Genomic DNA, 24,837 nt, shown 5'->3' with positions numbered 1-24,837 from the left:
ACATTTCTGAAGGATCTCTATCTATGTTATTGGCAGATTCAGGGACTGCACCCAACTTGCAGTGATCAGCATGCTTGTTCAGCCAAAGCCCATTTACATTAGCCTTGACTTCAGATAAGAATATTCTGAGTAGGGGAGGTCCTGGCACTGAGCCCTGTAGTACACCATTACAAACTGGCCTCTTGCTGGATCTGGATTCCCCCACGCTAAAAACATTTTAAGTGCTGAGATAAATTTGGGTTTTGTTATGTTTCTTATGTTTTCATTTCTTTTATGTTTTTGTTTTCTGTGCTGGTTTCTGCAGTGTTGTTCGATTGTAGTTAGCTGAATTAATGAGGTCCATCCGGCTAATGATGCACGCAGAGTTTACATAAACTTGCTGATGATGAACCGAGGATGTACATAAGTAAACTTCATTTACCCAGAATTTCAGTCTCTCCCTTCTTCCAAATCAATCTAATTGCTTCTTCAGAAATATCACTTTCTTGAAAACGGGCCTATATTAAATCAGCAAATGCTTAAAATAGCAAACGTTGATTTATTAACCCTTTAAAAGCGAAAGCTAAAATCCCGAAGACACTGAACAGCAATTTTTTCCCATGGAAAAAAAATCTCTGTTCCACAAAAAAAAACTTCAAAACACTAAATAAAGTGTGGGTCTGTGCTCCCCACCCTGCTACTTAAATATACCAACTCTGAGATCGCACCACAGTGGAGGAAATGGCAAAGTCCCAAAAACAGCCCAGAGATTTTTTTCCCTAGGAAAAAAAAATTGCTGTTCCGTGTCTTCGGGATTTCAAGTTTTCGCTTTTAAAGGGTTGACAAATCAGTGTTCGCTATTTTAAGCATTCACTGATTTAATATAGACGCTTGAAAACCAATAACTTTCCATTCATTTCATACCTTTACAAATATTTTTCTGATTCTCTTCCATATTTTTATAAAATGTATAATCCAGACCCACTAATCATGGTGAAGATCTTTTATTGCCCATTTCCATTTAAGTTAGAATATGCACTTCTCTTTTTTCATCTCCCTTAGTTTCCACGACTATTACTACTACTACTACTCAAACACAAACACACACACACACACACACACACACACACACACACACACACACACACACACACACACACGTGCACACACACACACACACACACACACACACACACACACACACACACACACACACACACACACACACACATGCACACACACACACTTACATATCAAATGATTGTTCAGTTTTTGATTGAAATGCTGGCTACTGCTGATATCATAAACAAGAAAAAGAATTCACTCATGAACTCAATGCTTCTGAAATTCTTTGGATGAGATGTTAAATCAAGGTGCCATTTGCTTCAGTTGGTAGTAGCTCAGGTGGATGTAAAAGATCATACGGTACATATCAAAAGATTAGGGGTCCTTTATTCTAAACTCCAAACACTTAGAAATAGCTAACATTTTAGTTACTTCTAAACAATGATAACCAGCACATATAATTTTTTAAAAAAAATTATGTAAAAAATTATTTTTTAACTGCATACTCAAAGCCAGAGAGTTTGAGAGATTGTGCTTGCATCTGAAGCATTCTTGGCAAGAAAAATGAAATTAAGTATTATTTTGCACTTGTATTGCTTGTTTTCATTGCATTCTCAAATGCTTCTGTGTTATTTATTGTTTTTCCTGCACTTGCTTAGAGTTTTATGTTGCATTTTTCCACTGGTGTAACGGCTGCTAGTCTACATTTGTAGAAATCTAAATATACTGTATGTACTGTTTTTGGTGATTTTAGGCATCTGTTTTTATGGTTCCCTAGCACTTAGGCTCCAAACCAGTAATTTTACATTTGGAAGATCAAATTCTGCACTTTTCTTGCAATAGAGGGTTGATTTCACATAACTGAGATCAGAATTGCTGCTGGAGAGCTTATTGTGTGCTATCCTGATTGGCCTGTGGGCATAACTAGTTTAAAATTTGCTTTTTTTCTTCTTGTACTCTCATTTGCCTGATGCTGCTCCTCACTCAGCAATGGTTAATTGTGATTTGCATATATTCAATCACTAGAAGTTGTGCATTCCCTATAAAAACTATCTCTGATATTCTCCACAGTCCTGCAATACTCCAGGAACAACCAGTCTGCATGCTGAGCTGCATTACCTCATTTAGTTAGCTCTAGACTACACTACTACCAAACTTAGAACTATCACTGCTCAAAGCGCAACTGGTTTGCATGCTGGACAGCATTGTCAGGTTAGCTGTAAATTACACTAAGTAAGCACCCACCACTCATCAGGTTGTAAACACCCTGCAGTCTTTATTGTCTAAGCCAGGTAATTTAATTTCAAACTGTTTTCAAAGTTTGAGATTAACCTCTTCTCTTCCAGTATCCTCTGTTAAACTATAAACTTTTAAACAGTTGCAATAATACATGTACATTTCTTCCTCTGTCCAGCAAAACACACTGTTGAAACATTTTTAACACAAGCAACTTTACAAATACATTTTCAGCACAAGCATCTGTACAAATCAGTTTGATACTCAAATAAGATATAATTATTTACTAAATTCCAGCTAGCTATGCTGGCATACTGTATGTTACAAATCCACTGCCATACTTCTTCTGGCATAGCTGGCAATATCTCACATTGTCACACAGGCCACACTACTTTGGCAGGAATGGTCTTCACCTGGTAAAACTAGGCTTTTGAATATTGGCAAAAAACATTATTCACCCCTGTAGTGCCTTTGTTATGCACTGTCAAATATTCAACCCTTCCAACATAGCAACATTTTCTCAGGAGAAGCTAAAGGTATTACTGCTCAATGCTAGGTGTCTCATCAAGAAACTACCCTCCCTGAAAGCACTCCTTACCCTGGAGAATACAGACATCTGTGCAGTTACTAAAACATGATTTAAAGCCATAGAGACAATACCCAGGCAGTGCATGGCTATAATGCCTTTCACATGTTCTGATCACCCACTGCACTAAAAAAGGGCAAATGGTGGATGTGTAAACATCTACATAAAGGATAAGTGCACCTCAAGACTGATCAAACAATATGACATGCTTGAGCTACTCCATGTCCGACTAGCCATAGGAAAAATCCATTACCATATTCTTGCTAACTAAATGTCCCCCATCATGAACCAGGAAAGCCATACATCATACCTGAATTTACTAGACTCACTTATCATTCAGCCCAGTACCATACTTATGGGTGATTTCAACTACCCCATCCATTAACTGGATAGCATACATGACCACTAACATGCAGGCTCAAAGATTTCTAGGCTTTGTCAAGGCAAATGGACAGCACAGTGGTACAGTGGTTGCATTGTCTCCTCACAGCAAGAGGTTCTCCAGTTTGATTCTCAACTGGGATGCCTTCTGTGTTGAGTCTGCATGTCCTCCCTGCATTTGTGTAGATTTTCTCCAGGTAATCCAGTTCCCTCCCAAGTTGTAAAGACATGCATCTGGAGTGTTTCTCCCTGGGCCTCCACTGAAAATTGGCTTTGTTCTAAGTCAGAGTTTCCCGGTAAATAAATATTTATTTTATTTATTTATTGACATTTGTTAACTGGGTTAGTCCAACTGAGCCAGGGGCCTATTTTCAGTGGAGACCCGAGGAGAAAAGCTCCAGAAGTATTACATATTTTTACAATAAAAATCAAATCAAAAATAAAAATAAGAGTAAAAAATTAAAACAGCCATGAAACATAATAAGAAAATCAACAGTTAGAGAATATCTGTACATAGAGTTGGTTAAATAACAATTGACTGGTCCAGAGAATATCACACATGATGTACATATAAATAGTTAAACCATTCAATCAAAACAATTTTTTTTTAAAGATATATACGAATATACACGCTATGAAAGTGAGGGGAGAGTGAGGTATAAAGGTATATGAGGCAAATACAAAGAAGTAAACAGTAGAATATGGAAAAGGAGTTAAAGTTAAGAAGAGAAGAGGCTAGATCAAGTGGGAGGTAGACAAGGGCAGGACCATGTACTCTGAAGAAAAAATTTAAGTTCTTTTTTGAACAGATGTTTTTGATGAATGCTTCATATTTATTTTTATTTTTTTTTTTTTTGCAGTTTATTAACCGGGAAAGTCCACTGGGGCAAGATGACCCCTTTTTCAATGGAGGCCCGGGGAGAAAAATCTGCACAGTGTGTGTATGTATATATATATATATATATATATATATATATATATATATATATATATATATATATATATATGTACAAAATCAGCAAGAAATAGTAACAAGAAATCAATACAGTAATAGTTCAATTATATGTACAATAAAAGAAGTATATAAGAGATAATACTAAAAGTTAATACAGTATGTTCTAGAAGCAAATAAGCAGTAGGCAAAACATGATATAATACAATAAAGTCATTGTTACATCAGTAGCATAGAACCCTGAAAAAGGGAATATATGTTGTATCATATATGAGAGGCAGATTACATATCTGAACTAGGGTAAGGCAGTAGGAGAAGGAGAAGTGGGAGGAAAAGTTAGGATAGGTGGGAGCAGGAGCATTCCCAGGTGGAGGAGAGATGAGAATAGAGCAGGGCCTTAAATGAGGACAGATTTTTGAGTAGTACGGATGAAGGGAGGAAGTGAGTTCCATTTTCATGCAAGGGAGAAAGATAGAAGACGTTGACCTGGGGTACATGATGGTTTGTGTACTGCAAGAAGATTTTGGTTATTAGATCGGAGGGATCAGTAAGGAAGATACATAGTGAAGATGGAGGAGAGGGAGGGGCATTGAGAAGGGTTGAAAATGAGCTTGTGGGCAGTGGTGAGTTGAATGAAGGATAGATAGTTAGGGAGCTCAAGCCAGTTCAGAGAGTGTAAGGAGTCACAGTGGTGGGAAAAGGATTTTGAGCTGGTAGAAAATTTGGTGATTTTATTGTAGCAGGCTGCTAATTTAGCTTTGAGGGTGGCTTGCAGGTTGGTAAGGAGAGGAGCTCCATACATGAGGGAGGGAAGGAGGTAGGTGGTAGAGAGGGTAACTTTAGTTGAAGACGTGAGGTAGCAATTGTGCCTGTAAAGCATTCCTAGTTCTTGGTGGGTTTTCTTAAAGTTGGTTTGGAGGTGAAGGTCCAGTTTTAAGTGTTCATCAATAAGGACACCTAGAAGCTTAGTTTTGGAGACTATTTTGAGGGGAGTTTTATTTTGGCTAACTATAGAGAAGGTGTTTGTGTCTATTGTGGTATTTTTAGAAGGGTAAAGATCATGATTTTTGTTTTGGATGCATTACGAGCTAAGTGATTATTTTGCATACAAATCTCAGTGCTGTTAAATGCATCTTGTGTTATTTGAATCAGTTTAGGAAGGGATTCCACAGAGCAAATAATGGTTGAGTCATCTGCATATTGTACAAGTTTGGCATTGGGGATCCATTGGTGGAAGTCGTTTACGAAGATATTGAATAAAACTGGACTCAGGATGGATCCCTGGGCCACGCCAGTCTGAGTGTTGAGGTAGGGGGAGGTGGAATTATTCCACTTGGTGGCTTGCTGTCTATCCGAGAGATAACTGGAAAACCAATTCAAAGAGCAGGGACAGAGATTAAGCTAGGAGAGCATAGAAAGAAGAAGGCTGTGGGATATTGTATCAAAGGCCTTGGAGACATCTTAGAGAAGAGCAGATACAATATTACCAGAAACAAGGTGGCGGTTGATGTTTTTGAGAAAGGATAGTAGGGTTGAAGTGGTACTATGCTCATATCTAAAACCATGTTGTGATGGGGTAAGTAAGTGGTTGTCAAGGAGGTAGGGTAGAAGTTGAAGATGAATACATTTTTAAAGAATTTATGAGAGGGGGAGAAGATGACGATGTGGTGGAAATTGGGGATGTCAGTGTTGTTGCCTCCTTTATGTTAGGGGATGATAAAGGCTTTTTACCAAAGGAGGGGTACATAAGATTCTTGTATAGAACAGTTGATAAGTATGCCAATGGGGAGTACGATGCTATCTGCAGCTAGTTTAAGGAAGTTAGTAGGAAGGTTGTTGGGGGCACTGGAACAGGGTTTTAGTTTTTGGAGGAGTTTTTTATAGTGGAGACTGGGATGGGTTTGAAGGCGAAGAGAGAGGGGATGAAAGTAAGGGGGGGTTGAGGGAGGGTTGTGGGCATTAGGAGTGGATGGAGTGATGGAGTTTGGAGGGGAAAGATTTGGTGAGCTTGGCAATAGAGTCTATGAAGAAGGAGTTAACTTTGGAGGCTATAATATAGTCAGGGGAGTTAGGGTCAGGGCAGGGATTTTTTTGGCCAGGACCAGGACTTAGGAGGGAAGTGATTCTATTCCAAAACTGTTTGGGATTGGATTTGTGTCAGTTTTAAAGCTTAGAGTAGTAGGATTTGCGGTCAAAAGCAATTCGTTTTTTAACTTTATTATGAAGTTGTTTGTATTCAGTGAGGGTTTTGGGTGTTTTATATTTTTGGTCGAGTTTCCATGATTTGTCGTGAGTATGCATAAGTGATAATGTATTTTTAAAAAGCCATGGGGCAGTAATGGATTTTGCTCTTTTTCTTCTGGGAGGGACAAGGCAGTTTACTAAGTTAGAAAAAGTAGTGTTAAAGTAAGTGACAGTGTTGCCAAGTGGAAGAGTTTTCAGACGTTTCCAGTTCAATAGTTTCAAGCTATCAGAAAAGGATTTTGGGTTGAAGTTTATGAGGTTGCGGGTTAAGATATTGTTATGTTGTAAGTGTATTGAGGAAGGGGTGCAGCAAATGCAGGTAAGTGATCAGTGAGAGAATCGAGCAACATTCCGGTATCTGAGATATTATTGGGGTGAGAAACTAAAATCCAGTCCAGAATGCTTACTGAAGGGCTGTCTTTGTTGGGTCTAGTAGGGAAGTTAACTAAATGAGAGAAGTTGTATAAGGTGATATTCTGGGAGGAGGTGACTGATTGAATAGAAGTCCAGTTAATGTTGACATCTCCTAAGATGACTGTTGTGTTGGTAATATTAGTGGAGAACCATGAAAGTATGTCTTCCAGAAGGGGAATGTTATTTCCAAAAGGGATATAAAGAGTGGCTATAGCTATGCTTTTATGGTTGTTGATTTTCAGGAGGGTTATTTCAGCTGTACTGAATTTTGGTATATGGATGGTATAAGGAATTACTGTTAGTGAGAAGGAAAAAAGTAGTGCTACTCCACCTCCTTTCTTTTGGGTTCTGTTTCTAATGATTCTATAGTTGGGGAGGTGATTTCAGAGCCTTTCAGATGTGGCTTGAGCCATGTTTCGGTGGCTACTACTATGTCAGGGTGGTCATGGGTGAGCCAGGTGTGGAAGATGAGTAGTTTGTTACATAAGCTTTGGGCATTAATGGCAGTGAGAAGTAGAGATTTTGTGAAGCGGGAGTAGTGGTTGGAAGTTGATATCAAGGCTGGTTTACAGGTGGCCCAGGGTTGGAGTAGATGTCGCCAGAGAGAAGGACAGAGATAAGATTGAGAATGAGGCCTAGTAGTTCAGAGGCACTTGCAGAGTTGAGGTTAAATGATAGGATGCATAAGGTATTGGTATTATGATGGATGGGGTGGAAAGTCAGTTGACTGAAAAGTTTTATGGTGAAGAGAAAAGAGTTTTTGGTTTGGTAGAGGTGAGATGTTAAAAGAGTAGCAGGGTTCTTTTGTAAAGTGAAGAGTGGTGGTGTGCAGGGATGGGATACAGGAAAAGTTAGGCAGACAGGTTAGGTGTAATGGGGGTAATAGTTAGAGGGGAAGGAGAATTTGGAGTAAAAGGGATGTAGGTGTAATGTGCATGGTGTAGATAGTGGGGGTGGTGGTGAGGAGTGAGTAGGGACGTGTGTTTAGTGGGGTGAAGAAAGAGAAAGTAGGGACTCAAGAAGTAGGTGTAGAGTGGAAGTAAAATAGGGGAGGAGATAAGTAGGGGGAGATAGGGTGGATAATAAGGAGTAGGTGGAGTGGGGTATGAAACACTGAGTTAGTGGAGGGAGTAGTAAGGAGGAAGATAAGGAGGAGCTGGTAAGTGAGGGGGGAGTTAGGTAATGTGCGTGAGGGTGGAATGAAGTATGATAGGTTGAGTATGATTTTGGGAGTAGTGTAGTGGATATAAATGTAGAAGTAGTGGGGGTGAGTGGGAATTGGAAGCAAGGTAGAGGAGTGGAGTGAGCTCAGTGGGTAAACGGAGTGGGCAGAGACAACAACAACAAGGGATGTGCAAGACCAGAATATCTGTAAAAAACTATCAGTGAAAAACAGCTGCTATTGGGAGAAATAGGCTGCAGGTAAGCCTAAAGTGAGTGCTGACATATTAGGTTGTGGTTAGTGTGGTGGGTACAAAGTAGGAGAAGATGGAGATGTTTAACAGGATACTATGCTGGGAGAAAGCAGGAGCAGGGCAGTAGTGCACAAACTAGTAGTTAAAAGTAGGGAAGGAGGTGTGGTGCCATCTGGTGGTTATTGAAAGGAAAAACTGTGAAAAGTAAACATTCTGGCAGTAAAGAAAAAGGCAATGGAGGGGGAAAAAGAGTAGGCATGGGAGACCTCCTTTAAACAGCCTGTGTGCATGCTGTTTGCATAGATAAAAAGTACATTACATTAAAAGTAAGAACCAAGGAGCAGGAGTTCAACATACATTCTAATGGTCATAGCGGGAAGGTAGTTGACTCCAGAGGTGGTTTGTAGGGAATTCATGTGGGCATCCTGTGAAGTGGTGGAGCTGGTCAGACCACCCTGAAGCTGGGCTGGGGAGGGAGCACTCATGGGTTAGCACAGTAGCAATACTCTAAAGGTCATAGCGGGAAGGTAGTTGACTCCAGAGGTGGTTTGTAGGGATCTCAGGTGGGCATCCTGTAAAGTGGAGGAGCTGGACAGACCACCGGGAAGCTAGATTGGGAAGGAAGCACCCACAGTTTAGCACAGTAGCAATGCTCTAATGGTCATAGTGGGAAGGTAGTTGACTCCAGAGGTGGTTTGTAGGGAATTCAGGTGGGTGTCTGCTTCTTATGTTTTGAGGGGGTGAATTGCAAGCATGTGCAACAGAGTATTTGTAGATGAACTTTCCTATATTTTATTAGGTTTATATATGTCAAGGAGGTGTTTGCTGGAAGTACAAAGGTGACAATGGGGGCTGTAATATGAAATTAGGTTGGAGATAGATGGGCAGGAAGAGGGATCATTCAGGATAGAGTGTGTAATGTTAAGTTGGGGTAAAAGTAGTTGTTTAGAGAATTCTGGTGATTGGAGTGATTTAAGGGCAAGACAGTGGTGGGATTTATAGGGAAGATTAGAGGCAAACCTGGCTAGTTTGTGATACATTTGCTCTAGTTTAGTGATAAGTGAAGTTTGAACATTAGTAAGGACAGGGGCAGCATAGAGAAGACAGGGTAGAAGAAGGAATTGAGTGAGTTTAAGGTTTGGAAGAAGGTGACAGAAATTTCTGGTTGCGATAGAGAAGTCTAAGTTTCTGGTGGGTCTTTTTTATACATTGCTGGATACGAGTATCGAATTTTAGTTCATCATCAATAATTACTTCAAGTAGTTTAGTAGGGGTTCGGGTTTGATGATGGTGTTATTAAGAAAGGTAATAGAGAAAGAGGGTTTGTGCTGGGTGAGTGTTTTAGGGAAGAAAAAAAGTTTAGTTTTTTTTTGGATTTAGTATTAATTGGTTAACAGACAGCCAGGTTTCAACAGAGGTGAAGGTTTGTTGAATGAGAGCTAGGAGTTCAGGGATGTTGTGGGCAGAGGTGATAAGCTGGAGTCATCGGCATATTGCAGAAGTATAGAGAGGTTAGTAGCAGAGTGAAGCTAGTTAGTGAATATGTTGAACAGAAGGGGACCTAGAATCGATCCTTGGGGAACTCCAGTATTTACAGGGAAGAAGGGAGAGAGGACAGTTTGCCAGCAGATAGATTGCTGCCTACTAGATAGGTAACTAGAGAACCAGTTGATGGAGGAGGAAGAGAGATGTAGATAAGAAAGCTTAGTAAGGAGTTTAGAGTGAGAGACAGTATCAAAAGCCTTTGAAAGATCAAGGAATAGACAGGAGATGAGCAAGTTGTTGTCACGGGCTTCAGCTATTGTATGAGTAAAGGAGAGTAATGCAGTGGCTGTGCTATGGTGGGGTCTAAAGCCATGTTGGGCAGGAGTAAGGAGATTGTTGTCAAGAAGGTGTTTGAGTAACTGATCATGGATGCACTTTTCTAAAATTTTAGAAAAGGGTGACAGGATAGCAATGGGTCTAAAGTTACAGGGATCAGTACAGTTGCTGCCTTTGTGAAGAGAGCTTGTATAAAAGGATTTCCAGACATTTGAGATAAGGGTCTCAGAGATGGAACAATTAATAAGTATAGTGACAGGGTAGGCGATGGATTGTGCAGCTATTTTTACAAAGTGGGAGGGTAGTTGGTTGGCAGAGGGGGAGAAAGGCTTAAGTTTATTTAGAAGAGATTTAACAGTGATAATTGGGACTGGCTGGAAAAAAATGTTTTGGGAAGAGTTTTGTTAAGAGGTGATACAGGGGTTGGGAGAGATGTACTTTTTTGTGTGAGCTTTTGGATAGTTTCTATGAAATAGTTGTTGAGGAGAGTGGCAGTTTCAGTGGCAGTGTTGTGAGAAGGGGTTAGGAGTCATGGGTTTACCTGGGTGGAGCAGGTTGTTGATGGAGGTCCAGAATTTTTGGGGATTTTTGTGAGGGCTGCATTGGTTAGAGGAAAAATAAGCTCTCTTATCTTTGATGACTAGTTTTTTGGTCTGGTTTCTGAGCTTTGTGTATGTCTAAAGTAAGGGAGGGGGGTTATTTTTAATCCAAGATTTCCAGGTGCTATCTCTTTTATTCATGATCAGTCGGGTTTGTTTTGTAAGCCAGGGGACATAGTTGGATTTAATTCAGATTTTTCTAGAAGGGGCAAAAGAATCAAGAGTGTCAAGGAAAATCTTATTGAAGGACTTTACAGCCTCATTCAGATGGAGGTGTTATAGGAAGGACCAACTGATGCCAGATAGTTTAGAGTTAAAAGTGTCTGGGTCAAAGTGGGTGAGGTTCTTGGATATTCTGTAAGTATGGTCTTTGGGAAAATGCTGGGTGAATCTATGAATAAAGATTGGGGATTGATCACTTAAACAGTTTGGAAGTATGCCAGGACTATGGTAATGGTTAGGAGCTGAGGTAAGAATCCAGTCAAGGATAGTTTTTTGTTAGTTCTAGTGGGGGTAGAAATGTGTTGGTGAAATCCATAGAAGTTGAGACTATGAGTATGGGGATGAGGGGGACAGTTTAGACCAATCTATGTTAACATCTCTGAGTATGATGGTTTCATAGCGGATATGTTGAGTGAGCCAGGAGAAAAAGTTCTCTAGGACTGGAATATTATTGCTGGGGGAAATGCATATAGAGACTAGGGAAAATTTTTTGTGTGAGTTTAGGTGATAGTTAACAATAAGGATTTCTGCAGGTGAGAAAGATGGAACAGTAATGGAGATGGGGTACAGGTTTAGTAGTTCAGAGTAAATGATAGCCACCCCACTCACTTATTGGTTCTATCTGAGTGAAAGATATTGTAGCCTGGATGTAAGATTTATGAGTTGAGGATGTGTGGTTTAAGCCAGGTTTCCAATAGAGGAAGGATGTATGGAAATGTAATCGAAATCAAGGAGTGCAGTCCTGTTATTTTATTTACATATAAATATTTAGTGAGAAGATTTTTAGTGATTTAGGTGGGGAGTGTTGTTAGGAGGGGGTAGGTGGGGGGAGACTTTAGTGTTGAGGTATTGTGCAAGCAAGGTGTGGGAGGTCCTGGTTTGGAGTGGATGTCCCCATCCAAGAGAAGTGTGTCAATGAATGTGAAAAATAGAAGTATAGGTTCAGAGTAGAAGGATATCTAGGTTTCTGACTAGTGGAGAGAGATGAGCTAGAAAAAGTGTTAATTTTGAAGAGGTCAGATGGTGAGGTGGGGAAGAGTGATGGCAGCACTATATATGGGTGACATATAGAGTGGGTGTTGAGAGTATGAGGGAGAGTGGGAGGGAGGGGTTGAAGGCAAAGTGAAGTATGGTAGGAGGTTGGTAGTGAGAGGAAGAAGACAAAGGAGACAGAGAGATAGAGCTGCCACATGATAGGGGATAGAGTAGAGAGATGGAAGGAGTAATAGATATGGCTGATATGTAGTGGTATAGGGTATGAGAGTGTGAGGGAATGGGTAAGGATGAGAGTAGGAGTATGTCGTAGGGAATGGATGAGACTAGGAAAGGGACGGGGTAGGTGATGAGGCTATAGGAGAGGAGAGTGTAGAAGGAGTGACTGTCAAGGAGAAAATGAGTTAATTAGAGTGGTTGATTGGGTGGAGGAAAAGGAAGGGGTGCATTGCAGAGACTTTAAATGTAATGAAAGAGGGGGTGGTGGGAATTGGAGTAGGGTAAGGGAATGGAGTGAGCCCAAATACAGCGAGGGTGAATGGAGCAGGTTATCCCAGGTGGAAGAGGCACATGAATCAAGAAAAAAATCAATCAGGTAGACTGACATGATGGTAATTTGCAGGTAAGCTATATGCTGCCTTACTGGTATCACTGGTTTAGGGGGGAGAGTATGTATGTTACAAACACCAGACACTTTAAGTCATGAGCTTATATTAGTTTCCTTTTGCACCAGATAATATCTTTTACTAAACTGAGATACATTAGGAGTGTTGAGGGTATCTTAAGGGAGAATTATGTTAGAATAAGAGAAGGGGGTGCTATGAACCAGGACTTGGAGAAAGCTGTGAAATGAGGAAAAATCAACCAGCTAGCCCACGTCAGTACCTAAAGGCATCTGTTTATCTATGTGAACTCAGATTTAGTAGAGCATCAGGGAGGTAGAATATAAAATAAAAGCAAAGCTTTGGGAAACTATATATATTTGTTACAAAAAATGGGAGAATAAAATATAAGAATATAAAATAAATATAATATATAATATAAATAAAATAGAAGAATATCAAATAAATGCAAAGCTTTGGGAAACTGTATATATATATATATATTTGTTACAATAAATGGGAGAATAAAATATAAGAATTTAAAATAAATATAATATATAAGATAAATAAAATATAAGAATATGAAATAAATGCAAAGCTTTGGAAACTGTATATATTTGTTACAATAAATGGGATGAAAAGGGGGGGGGGGGTTCCAGTAGTGTGCACAGCAGAAGAATCAGTAGGAGTATCACAGAGAGAAGATTATAGTAGATACACAGTCTGTTGATACAAGTAGGACTTGCAGTAACTTTTATTGGTTTGTATGGGATTCCACACTCCATGTTCTTGTATGCAGGAAGTTGCTTCAGGTTTTTTTTGTTGTTGTTTTTGTTGGACCTTTGAATGTGGTTAAGGGACTGTAAGGAAAGAGAGAGAGATGTAAGTATGAAGCTAGAAAAGGGGGTAGGTGAAGTAAAAAAGTAGGATTAAGAGACAGACAAGAAAATACCACAATTTAAGTAGTTTAGCTAAGCAGTACTTAATCAAATAAATTAGTTAAGGAACAAGCAGTGATAATTAATAAGAAAGTCACCCTGTTATAAATAAATAAATGCCCTGCAGTAGCTAGTCTGTACATCCACTAGAGATACAAATATCTTAGATCTGGTACTCACGAATATGGGAGAGCATAGCACCCTCTCCCCAAGTGTGATGTCCTCATTGGTTAGAGCAGATCAGAAAGTGGACGACCTTGAAATAAATATAAAACTAGAACCCAGATCTAACTCTTCAAGAGCTTTTCTAAGGCAAACTAGCTCCTATTAAGCAATGGCATAGCCATTTTCCAAGCTCCCCCAAACCCAGAAAACACAGACACCTATGTGGAGATGTATACAAAAGCCCTTTATGACCATATAAACAACTGCATAGAAACATCAATACCAGGCTGAAATAAGCCTAAGAGAAACTGCAAAAACAGGCCATGCTGGTGGACTCCAGGTATAAATAGGTTTTACAACAACAGAAAGAATATCCTGCCTAGAAGTAAGAAGGAATGTGCACAACAGAGGAAAAACCCTCTCATAAGTCTAAACAAGCAAATTAGGGGACTAGTCAAGTTTTGATAAGCAATTTGTGAGGCAAGAATAGCTTCCCGTGCTTATGAATAATCATAAGGCATTTTTTAGTTATGTCCTCAGTCTTAAGGGCAACACTCAATATTGTGCAGAGTCAGTCATAGACTGCATCACCTATACTCACCCAGAAGATATAGCAAATCTGCTGCTCATAAATTCAGCTCAAATTTCACCTTCCCATCACCATCAGTTTACCCAAGAAATACCCTCCCTCATTTCTGTTACAGATATCACCAAAGTACAGGTTGCCACTGTACTGTCTAAATCTAAAATATGGCTTTGAGGAGAGGGTCTATATCACATCAGCGAATGCTGATACAAACTTCAAAGTCCAAAAGCTGAAAATGGCAAAGGAATGGATCAGCAAATTTCTTCCCAGCGAAAAAATTTGCTGGGCCATTCTCCTGGCTTTGCTGTTTTCTCCACTGTGATAAAATCTCGGAGTTGATATATTTAAGTTGGCTGTTATGATATAGACCCTTTTGAGGGGTCTTGACAATATCCCAGGATACCTCTTAAATAGCTTGAACAGGACACATCAGGCTCATTAGGATATCGGTTTAACCACAGCCTCTAGACTGGCTTTTTCCCTGTGAAGTGGAGGATAGTAACAGTCATCAATCTGCAAAAAGGGGAGTCATCAAGGGACCACTGAAATTAATGACCCATAACTTTGACTAGACTTATATGCAAGGCCTTGTAAAGAATAAACATGGACATAATAACTAATGACATAGGAAGCCGCCAAATATGATACCCAACCCAGTTTCAGTTTGCCAAGAGCAGGTCATGCCTCCTTGTCTGACGGACTTCTTTGAGAAAGTTAGTAGGGCCATGGATGAAGGTAAAACAGTGCATAATTCCTACTTTGACCTCTCTAAGGCAGTTGACAGAATTCCTTACTGAGGTATTATAGATAAACTCACAAAATTTGGCATAAATCCCTGTGTCACCAGATGAATACTGAAATGGCTTATGGACAGGACATATATTGTTACAATGGGTGAATCCAGATCCAGCAAGAGGCCATTTACTAGTGGTGTGCCACTAGACTCAGTGCTTGGATCTCTCCTGTTTGAAATATATTTCTATGAAGTCAAGATTAATGTAGAAGACTATTGGCCTACTAAGTTTACTGATGATTGCAAGTTGAGGGCAATCATTGAATCTCCCAGTGATAAAGATATCCTACAGAAAGGTCTGACAAAAACAAATGACTGGTGCCAAAGCAACGGCCTAAAACTAAAGGCAAAAAAATGCATAATCATACACTATGAGAAGTCAGATACCACTGCAAATTCAGTGATGGCTGGTGACTTCATATCAAAGGGGGGCTGCAGGAGACAGCTGAATGGGTGGGGCCAATGGGAAGGGGTGCAGCCAACTAGAAAGGGGAGGAGCTATACTCAAAACCACAAAAACTGGAACTTTAATTAAATGCGCTGCCCTGTGTGCCAAACCGTTATTATGAGAGTCCAATCAAGACAAAATGAAGTGTAGAATAAAATATTTCAGTGCATTGGCTGCATGACAGCTTACTTAATATTTAGATGAAAACAAAAAGGTTGCAAGGCATAAAAAAATAAATTACTTTTTAAATACATTACTGGAATGCCAGTCAAAGTCAAGTATAAGAAAAACAAGCAGCACTCAACTCAAACCACTTCTCCTTGCACTGGGAAAAGCTGAAAGACACAACAACATTCAGCTTTATTAAAGTACCAAGTAACACGCTGAAAGTAGCGGTCTCTGTGATACCCCCACTTGTAAAAATGTTTCTTATCCAAAAAAGACCTGCTGCCTGACAACTATCTACTTGTTTCATGGGGAAAACATTATCAAAGTAAAAAATGAACAGCAAACAAGAAACAAGCTCAAGATATATTGCTTAAAGGATTACTGCACAGGTTATGGACCACACACGATAGACTGGCATTCTGTTTAGTTTATGGGTAAAACCTGCAAAGATGACAGCAAGTCTTCAACAAAGCTAATCAGCTTCTTAAAATATGGTAATCCTGTCCTTTATTACAAATACTGTCATATGCATTTCAATACCCAAGGCTTATACATTATCTAGTTATGTAAGTATTCTCTGCATGGCAACAACAAAAAGGCTTTCAGTGTTGGCAATTCTTTAACGGTATGTTTATTAAAGCTTACTTGCATCTTACAATCTTTACCTGATGGTCATTTAAGCATTGCTACTTAAACACAGAGCAACGGGCACTTTCTGAATAACAAGAAGCTTAAATCAACAGTATAAAAATATGACAGAAAGCTTGAACAGTCTCCAAAATCAAGCCAGGAAAGATGAAAAGCCACTGTAGTACTTGTCTACCTTGGATGGCAGGATACTCTGCACACTTACACTGCATAACTGCTCCTTGCCTTGCTTGGACACATCCAGAGTCACTACATGGGGGGAGTGGGGTGCAACAAGTATGTCACAATTTGAAATGTCTCTGGCTGACTGTGATGGCCCTGACACATTTGTCATATCTCTCAACCTCAGAGCAAGAAATCTGGATAAATAGAAGTGGGACAAAGGCCCCAAAATAAGGACAATATTTAAACATTGCTCTTATAAACTTTCTAATAGAATAGTAGGTCTTGCATTAGTATGAATTTTCTGAAGGTTATGAAATCTGAAACTCAAATTTTATGAAAAATGGTCCAAAAATGTGATGCAAAATATAAAGTAGTCACACAATACAGCTGGGAACCTGTCAAAGAAAGGACACTTTTTTAATATTAGTACTGTTAACTTGAGCATCTGACAAAATAAACAAATCTACATGCAATTCTGAAATAAAAGTAATCTATAACTCTGATTATTATATTTATTTATTAATTGTAAACCCTCCATGTTTTCTTCCAAAATTGCCATTTTATGGAGGGATTATTAGAGGGAGAGCAACATTTTGAGCCAAAATTGGAGACCATTGAGAGGTTTGGATATGCCTAATTCTATAAAGCAATTTATTTGCACGTACCTCTCAACCTGTTAACGCAGGAAATCTGGCCAAGGCTAAATATACTGGGGGAACATACAAACAGTACTAAATATTGCTCTTATATAAACTTAGTTGATAGAATAACAGGTCTTGCTTTAGCATGTATTTTTTCTGAAGGTTATGTAGTCTGAAAATCAATGTATGTCATTATTTAGTGACTTAATTCCTAAATGATTTGCCAGGAAACCCCAATTTTTATGAGGAACAAACCAAAAATAAGAAGCAAAAATCTATTCATTCTGCAAAACTCTGGACAGTTGACAGGTATAGTTCAGCCGGAGCTGTCTGAGTTTTCCACCCTTCCCCCTCACAAAATCATGGTCGAATGGAGCCTCCCCCCACAGCCATTCCAGTGTCCCATTACTTGCGTATTTCTCCCCATTTACCATAAACACTGTAATATGCTTACTGCTTTTCTTCTATGATGATTTGGATTTCATTTGAAAGTTTTATTTTGCATTTTACAGCACAAATACTAAGACATCTGCTAAACAATGCAATGCAGTCTCACAATGAAAAATGTGGCTAGTATAAAGATTAACTTTGGTTTGTTTTCAAATGATAGGCCCCCCTTGCACACAAGACATACATGTGTTGTGTGGAAGACCTTCCTGATTGTATTAAATTGTATTCCTTGTATAATACAGTACAGTTGTTAGAGGTGTTTTAAATGTATTGTTTTGAACATTTTTTCCAGTAAACAATGAAACAAAATGCATGCACCAATAATGACAAAACTGCCCATTTGAGAACATTTCCATCATAAAAGTTTACTCAAACTTCTACAATCCACCAGTATCAGGAAATATGCACAATCTCTGCAGAAGTAAGAGTCATCCATACAATTCCATATTAAAGAGATCTGTAGCTAATAAAGAGGTTGCTGCTAGCAAACAACTTTATATTTCATTGTTTCATCTACAAATAAAGTGCCTGTATCTTTGCCAAAGAGGACATTCTCAGTACAGCAGCACCCACCCCCTGTGGAAGTAGAACCCACAGCCCTATGCATCAAAGTAAAGTACAATACCTGTTGTGTTATTAACAATGCAAGCAGACTTAGCATAAGCAGCATTAAACTACTGTTCCCCTGCAGCTCTCAACTCCTTATAAAATCTACTAGACACTCAACTGTATCTCTCAACTTCGCAGCACAAGAAATCTGGAAAACGCCAACATTTATTGGGGAGGGACAAAAGCCCAAAAACCAGGGACACATTTTAAACATTGCTTGTATAATCTTGGAAAGTTGCTAATATAAAATGCTGTGTTACCACCATACATTTCACTGCCAAGTATTGAAGCCAGGATCCTGTGCAAAACAGTCAGAACAACATACCACTATGCCAAATTAGCTATTTTATGAAAGAGAGGAAGACTGAAACTTAAATGGATACCCTTTAGTGAATTCAGTTCTCACCATAGCTGTCAACCTCTTAGCACAAAACACCTGGATGAAGCCAATAATGGGGAATACAGTCCCAAAAATAGGGACAAATTTCAAATATTCATCTTATAAACTTAGAAAAATTACTAGGAATAAAAGGTTTTGTGTTACTATGTACTTTCTGAAGAATATGAAGTCTGAAATTCAAATGCCTGTCAATTTTATTTAACATTTGTTGACCAGGAAAGTCTGACTTGGAACAAAAGGCAATTTTCAGCAAAGGCCCAGAGAGAAATACTGCAGACACTTGTCTTTGTAACATGGGAGTACACCAGAGCAAACCCACACACAAACACAGGGAGGACATGCAGACTCCACACAGAAGGCACCCAAGCCAAGAATCAAACCAGAGAACCTCTAGCTGTGAGGCAACAATGCTACCACTGCACCATCAACTATCTAAGGAATTACAAATTCAGAAACTACAGATTTTATGATACACTGAACAGAACAAAATATGAGGCAAAAATCTGCAGAAGTTTCACAGATGGTGGTGGGTAGGGAATTCAGGCTTTTGTTATCTGAACCCAGGGTACAGGGCTCAAGCCTGAGGTATCCTATACTGAGTTCTTCCTGTAGCCACCAGTATGCCTTGATTGGGGCATTATACACCCCCCCCACACACACACACTCACACACACACACACACACGCACACACACACATACACACACATACACACACACCCTACCTGCTAGTACCAAAATAAAACGCTGAACAGCTTTCTTGACAGCAAAATAAACCTGCAACATAACATTCTCAGCAGCAGCAAAGTAACAGCTTTCTTACAGTCCCTACCTTCCAGCAGCAAATTAAAACTCTGAACGGCTTTCTTGGCAGCTAAATAAACCTGCAACATAACATTCTCGGCAGGAGCAAAGTAATGGCTTTCTTACAGTCCCTACCTGCCAGCAGCAAAATCCGAATGACTTTCTCATCACACACACAGTCCCTACATCCAAGCTGCTAAGTAATGGCTTTCTCGGCAGCAAAATAAAATCCAAAGCTGCACTAAACTCCAAACGGCTTTCTTGGCAGCAAAAGAAATCCAAAGCTGGCTCTTCTCATCTGTGCACGCCAGAATGCACACTTCCAGTTCCCTGATTGTGAGTGTTCCATTCCAAGATTGTTGATCTTGCAGTCTGATTCCCTTCCAGTCTATGCGGTTAGCACTGCATAGACTTCTGGGGCATCAGCAGTCTGCACCTTCTTCCTGAATCCGGACTGCTAAGGCCAGCAGCCCGGATTCACTTTCTATGGGAAGTTACAGAAGTTATTGGATTGTACCATTGTGGTACACAGCTGGGGGTCTGCATTCCTGCAGTCTGATATCACGAGCTGCCACTGTGAAAATTACAACATTAATAGCACACCCCTTAGAGTGGATTTTTATTGGTAATAGAGCTATGTGTGATAAGTATACTGAACTTTGACTGCCATGTGTCCATAGTGGTGAGTTATTCCTTCCGTGAGGCTCAGCTTGTAATTAAAGGTATGTCATCTAGACCTAAGAAAGTTATAGTCCAACTGTGCTCTTATTAGACCAATAATCAACTCGAGTACAATACACCTTTTGGCATGTACTTGATCAAGTACTTGCAACAGCTGGAGGGGCCTCAGATGTTCCTTAAAAATAAATACATAAATAAAATAAATAAATGCAAGGTGATAACACCATGTCCTATGCAAACATACTAAAAACCTTATCACTTTAATCTGTCTCCTACTTACTATTAAGGGGTGATCCATGCCTAACCAAAAAGGCACTCAGAAATCCACCCCTGATGGAATTGTTACACATTTATAAGACATACTGCATGAGGGTCACCCAATCTAGGTATCTCAACCTGGTCTGTGACATGTACAAAACATTCTGGAGAGACAGATATGTGTCTCAGAAATTATCCCTTCTCTGGAACAGGCTTCCTATTCACATAAAGCAGAACCCTTCCCTGCCCTTTTCAAATGCAGTTTCAACGAATGGATAGGGAATCATAAATTCACTCTTGTAGTGGTACCTATGTCACTTATGGACAGGGGTAGTCTGTAAAATAAATCAAAGGCATAGACCCAAACCTAAGCCTTCCTCTAGCTCTTAGGGACTAGAAATCAGATAAAATGTGGATAATAATGGCTATACTTATAAGAGCTCTTAAGCCATTAGCCTAGTACTCAAGTTATCTTATTGACCATAGTTAGATGGTCGATGTTAGTAGAGCAATTCTGTGATCAGCACTAAGTGCTCCTGTCCATGAGGGACATAGGTTACACCCCAGGAATGAATTTATGGTCAACCATCCAGTTGTCAAGACTGTGCTTAAATAGAGTCATTGAGGAGCTCTGCTTCATATGGAGTGGGAGCTTTTCCTAGAGGAGTGGCAATTGTTAATGTCACAGGTTAGGTTGAGATTCCTGGGGTGAGCTATTCTTGTCCCATTTGATTTGTGGATGTGCAGAATTTCCATTAGGGCACAGTCCAAAACTGCTCTGTAGGCCAGGCACAGGTTGCCTCTCAGCAGCCTGTATAATACAGAGTACAGTGACAGGGCTTTCAGTCTTTCCATGTATGTCATGACTTAGAGGCCCTGGAATCTCTTGGAAATAACCCACTGTGGTCTCTCCAGTTGCTGCAGGTGTCTGGTGAGGTAAATACAGAAGGGAGCATTGCACTCAATGATTGGTCTGATAAGGGTCGAGTACAGTGGAGCTGTAACCTCCCTGGTCTTGGATGCAATCCTCTAATTTATGAGATGTGTAATGTAGAATGATTTTCTTACCACTACAGGCACATGTTGATTGAAGTTTCAATTGTTATCAACCTGTGTTCCCAAGTCTCACACCACTGAGCTTCAGTTTAGAGGGGGTGCTATCTGTTTGAATGGGATAATGAGGCAATTTTTATGTTAAGTTTTAGTCCTTGAGTTTGGCACCAATAATTTGTCTGCATCATCCCTTTCTGATATGTTAGCATCATTGGGAAACTCTATGATTGCACCCAGTTTACAGTCATCTGCAAACTTGGTAATCTTCAGGCCATCTACCTTTGCCTGGACTTCAGGGAAATAAATTCCAAACAGTAGAGGGTGCAGCACAAATCCTTGTTGTACCCCACTGGTAACTGGTCTAATGGTGGAGGTGGCCTCCCCAACTTTGACAGTCTGCGTTTTGTCAGTGACCCATTTGGCTACCCATCTAGTAATGTATGGGTTAATCCCCAGCTGGGAGAGTTTCTCTGTGATAACTGAATAGGAGATTGTGTCAAAGGCCTTGGCTAAATCAAGACAGATGGTATGTATTGTTTTGCCCTCATCCAAGGCTTTGGTAACATTCTCAAAGACGTCCACCAGGTTTAATAAGCAAGATCCACCCTTGGCGAAACCAAACTGAGTTAGTCAAGAGTTTGAAGGTCCCCTGTGTCCTTGTGGATAAGGTCTAGGATGATTCTTTTCATGGCCTTGCAAATAAGGCTGGTTAGGCCTATGGGTTGATAGTACCCAGGGTCAATTGATGGACCCTCTTTATGCATGGGGATTACTGTGGCTATTATCCACTCTGCCGGGACAAAGCCAGTTCTCAGGCTATGGTTAAAGAGAATGCCAAGTTGTTCCTCTAGATCTTGTTTTAGATTGTTTAGTAAGCAGCCTGGGATGTTATTTGGTCCCATTGAGGCTGTGATTTTGGTCTTGGAGAGTCCTTGTATGACCTGTTCTTTGGAGATACTCAGTAGAGGACTGGTGTTGGGTATGCTTTTGGGTGTGTCAGGTGGGGATGGGGTGGGTGAAGTTATTGCCAAATCTGTTGGCTAGCTGGTTGGAAATTTCCTCAGGTTCAGTATGATTGGTACCATCCCCTATAAGTTCAGCACACAGCTGGGCATTCCCTCTTACATTTTGGATGTAGCTAAAGAGTACCTTATAATCGCCTTTAGCTAGGGATGCTAATTTAGACTCTTAGCTAGCCTTGGAGGACTTAAGATACCTGATGTGCTTGTTCAAGCTGTGGAGGGTATTCTTCCTCTGTTGATTTACTCCCTCCTGTTCTTAGATAACAGTTTCTTTCTTTTGTTGTATAACTTATTTATAATTACAGTCCACTAGGGTGACTTGTTTTTTCGGGAAGACCTGGTTTTGTTTCTATTAGGTACAGCCAAGTTAATGCATTTAAGTGGCTAGATATGGCAATTGTGTATTCCTCTGCATTGGTGTCTACATTGGCAGGGGCTTTTTAACTTTTTATACCATTGCTTTGTAGGCAATAGTTTGTTTTGGAGAACATTTTCAGTCTGTGTTTACTCCTGTGGGGGGTGTTATGCTTGATCTTTACTTCAAACAAGACAGATTTATGGTCTGAACTTACCAGGGACGGCAACACACAGGAGGTAGTGCAGTGACCCCCCCCATGTTGGTGAGTACTAAGTCAAGGACATTTGAGCCCCTTGTGGTGGTGCAGACCAACTGTTCTAGAACATTTGAATTAACAAAGTCCAGGAACCTTGTAGCAATTGTGTTTGTGTTCATATAAGTTGCCATTCGATGGAAGAATAGTTGAAATCTCCGATGACTAAGGTGTTTGTTTGGCTGTATGCTGAGCAACTCTAGAAAGTCCAGGTAGGTGGTGTGCTTCTTCTGGTTTATTTATTTATTTTACATTTGTTTACTGGGGATGCCCGACAGGACCATTGGCCCTTCTTCAGTGGAGGCCCAGGGAGAAAAGCTCCAGTGTACAAAATACAAAATATTACATTACATAAAAATAATTACAAACTGAGATAATGTTTCACAATGAGGGCATATATTCGTATATGAACAGTGTAGTTACAGCAATATGCACTCCTGTGGGGGGTGTTATGCTTGATCTTTACTTCAAACAAGACAGATTTATGGTCTGAACTTACCAGGGACGGCAACACACAGGGGGTAGTGCAGTGACCCCCCATGTTGGTGAGCACTAAGTCAAGGGCATTTGAGCCCCTTGTGGTGGTGCAGACCAACTGTTCTAGAACATTTGAATTAACAAAGTCCAGGAACCTTGTAGCAATTGTGTTTGTGTTCATATAAGTTGCCATTCGATGGAAGAATAGTTGAAATCTCCCATGACTAAGGTGTTTGGCTGTATGCTGAGCAACTCTAGAAAGTCCAGGTGGGTGGTGTGCTTCTTCTGGTTTATTTATTTATTTATTTTACATTTGTTTACTGGGGATGCCCGACAGGACCATTGGCCCTTCTTCAGTGGAGGCCCAGGGAGAAAAGCTCCAGTGTACAAAATACAAAATATTACATTACATAAAAATAATTACAAACTGAGATAATGTTTCACAATGAAGGTATATATTTGTATATGAACAGTGTAGTTACAGCAATATGCATAATTAATAGAATACAATTTAGGATGAATCATAAGGTAAACAAATCAAGATGCTATTAATAAAACAAGTCACATGAAACATAGTTGTAGAGAAAGAGGGATTCAAGAAATTGAGTAAGCAAGGAATAAAAGAAATATTAATTTTAAGATGTATTAGTCAGCATATAGATTGAGATAGAGGGTAATACTTAAAAAAATATTTAAAGTTTAGGGATGTATTTCAGCCTGGATTGGTACAGGAGCACAGCCAATTGTTATTGGGGTGTTTCTTCAGTAGATATTTTAATTTGAAATAGTTGGTGTTATGGATTTCCTGTGGTAGTGAATTCCATAAAGTAGATACATAGTTAGAGATTGGGGAATCACCATTGCTTTTATTAGATTTGATAACTTTTAGCAGATTTTGTTTGAGGACCTTAATGATCGAGGCCAGTAATAGGTTTGAACTAGGTTATTAAGACAAGGGCAATTGTTATGATGGTAGAAGATGGTATGAATGAAATTTAGTTGTTTAAAGGAAAGTAGATTGGGAAGTTCAAGCCATTTTAAGTGGTGCAGTGCAGTGCAATGATGAGATCTATGAGGGAAGTTAGAGGCAAATAATGCTATTTTATAACAGGTTGCAAATTTATTTAGGTCAGTTTTTTGAGGTTAATGAAAAGTGGAGATGCACAGAGTAGACAGAAAAGAAGGGTGTTCTGGCTATTGTTTTTCTAGTGGAGTCAGTAAGGAAGGGTTTGACTCTACAGAGGGATCCTAATTTGATGTGTACATTTTTTATGGTGATTGCAAGGTGTTTATCGTATCTAAGGATGTCATTTATGGTAACCCCTAGGAGCTTTGACTGTGCCACAATTTCTGTTGTGTTATTAGAGGAAGAGATGGTAAAGGGGGATAGTTGTGCTTGTAGTTTGTTACTGA

The 24,837-nt window shown here is 39.7% G+C and overlaps 1 protein-coding gene across 1 annotated transcript in view; it reads right to left on the bottom strand.

Moving 5' to 3' along the window:
* CHRNA7 (cholinergic receptor nicotinic alpha 7 subunit) overlaps window positions 1-24,837 on the bottom strand; it is a 1,595,735-nt gene that overhangs the window by 585,562 nt on the left and 985,336 nt on the right. The gene's annotated exons all lie outside the window — the stretch shown is intronic.

This window comes from Protopterus annectens, chromosome 7.part1 (assembly GCF_019279795.1).
Source record: "Protopterus annectens isolate FY-2018-M chromosome 7.part1, PAN1.0, whole genome shotgun sequence".
NCBI lineage: Eukaryota > Metazoa > Chordata > Ceratodontiformes > Protopteridae > Protopterus > Protopterus annectens.
This window is presented reverse-complemented; position numbering and strand designations above follow the sequence as displayed.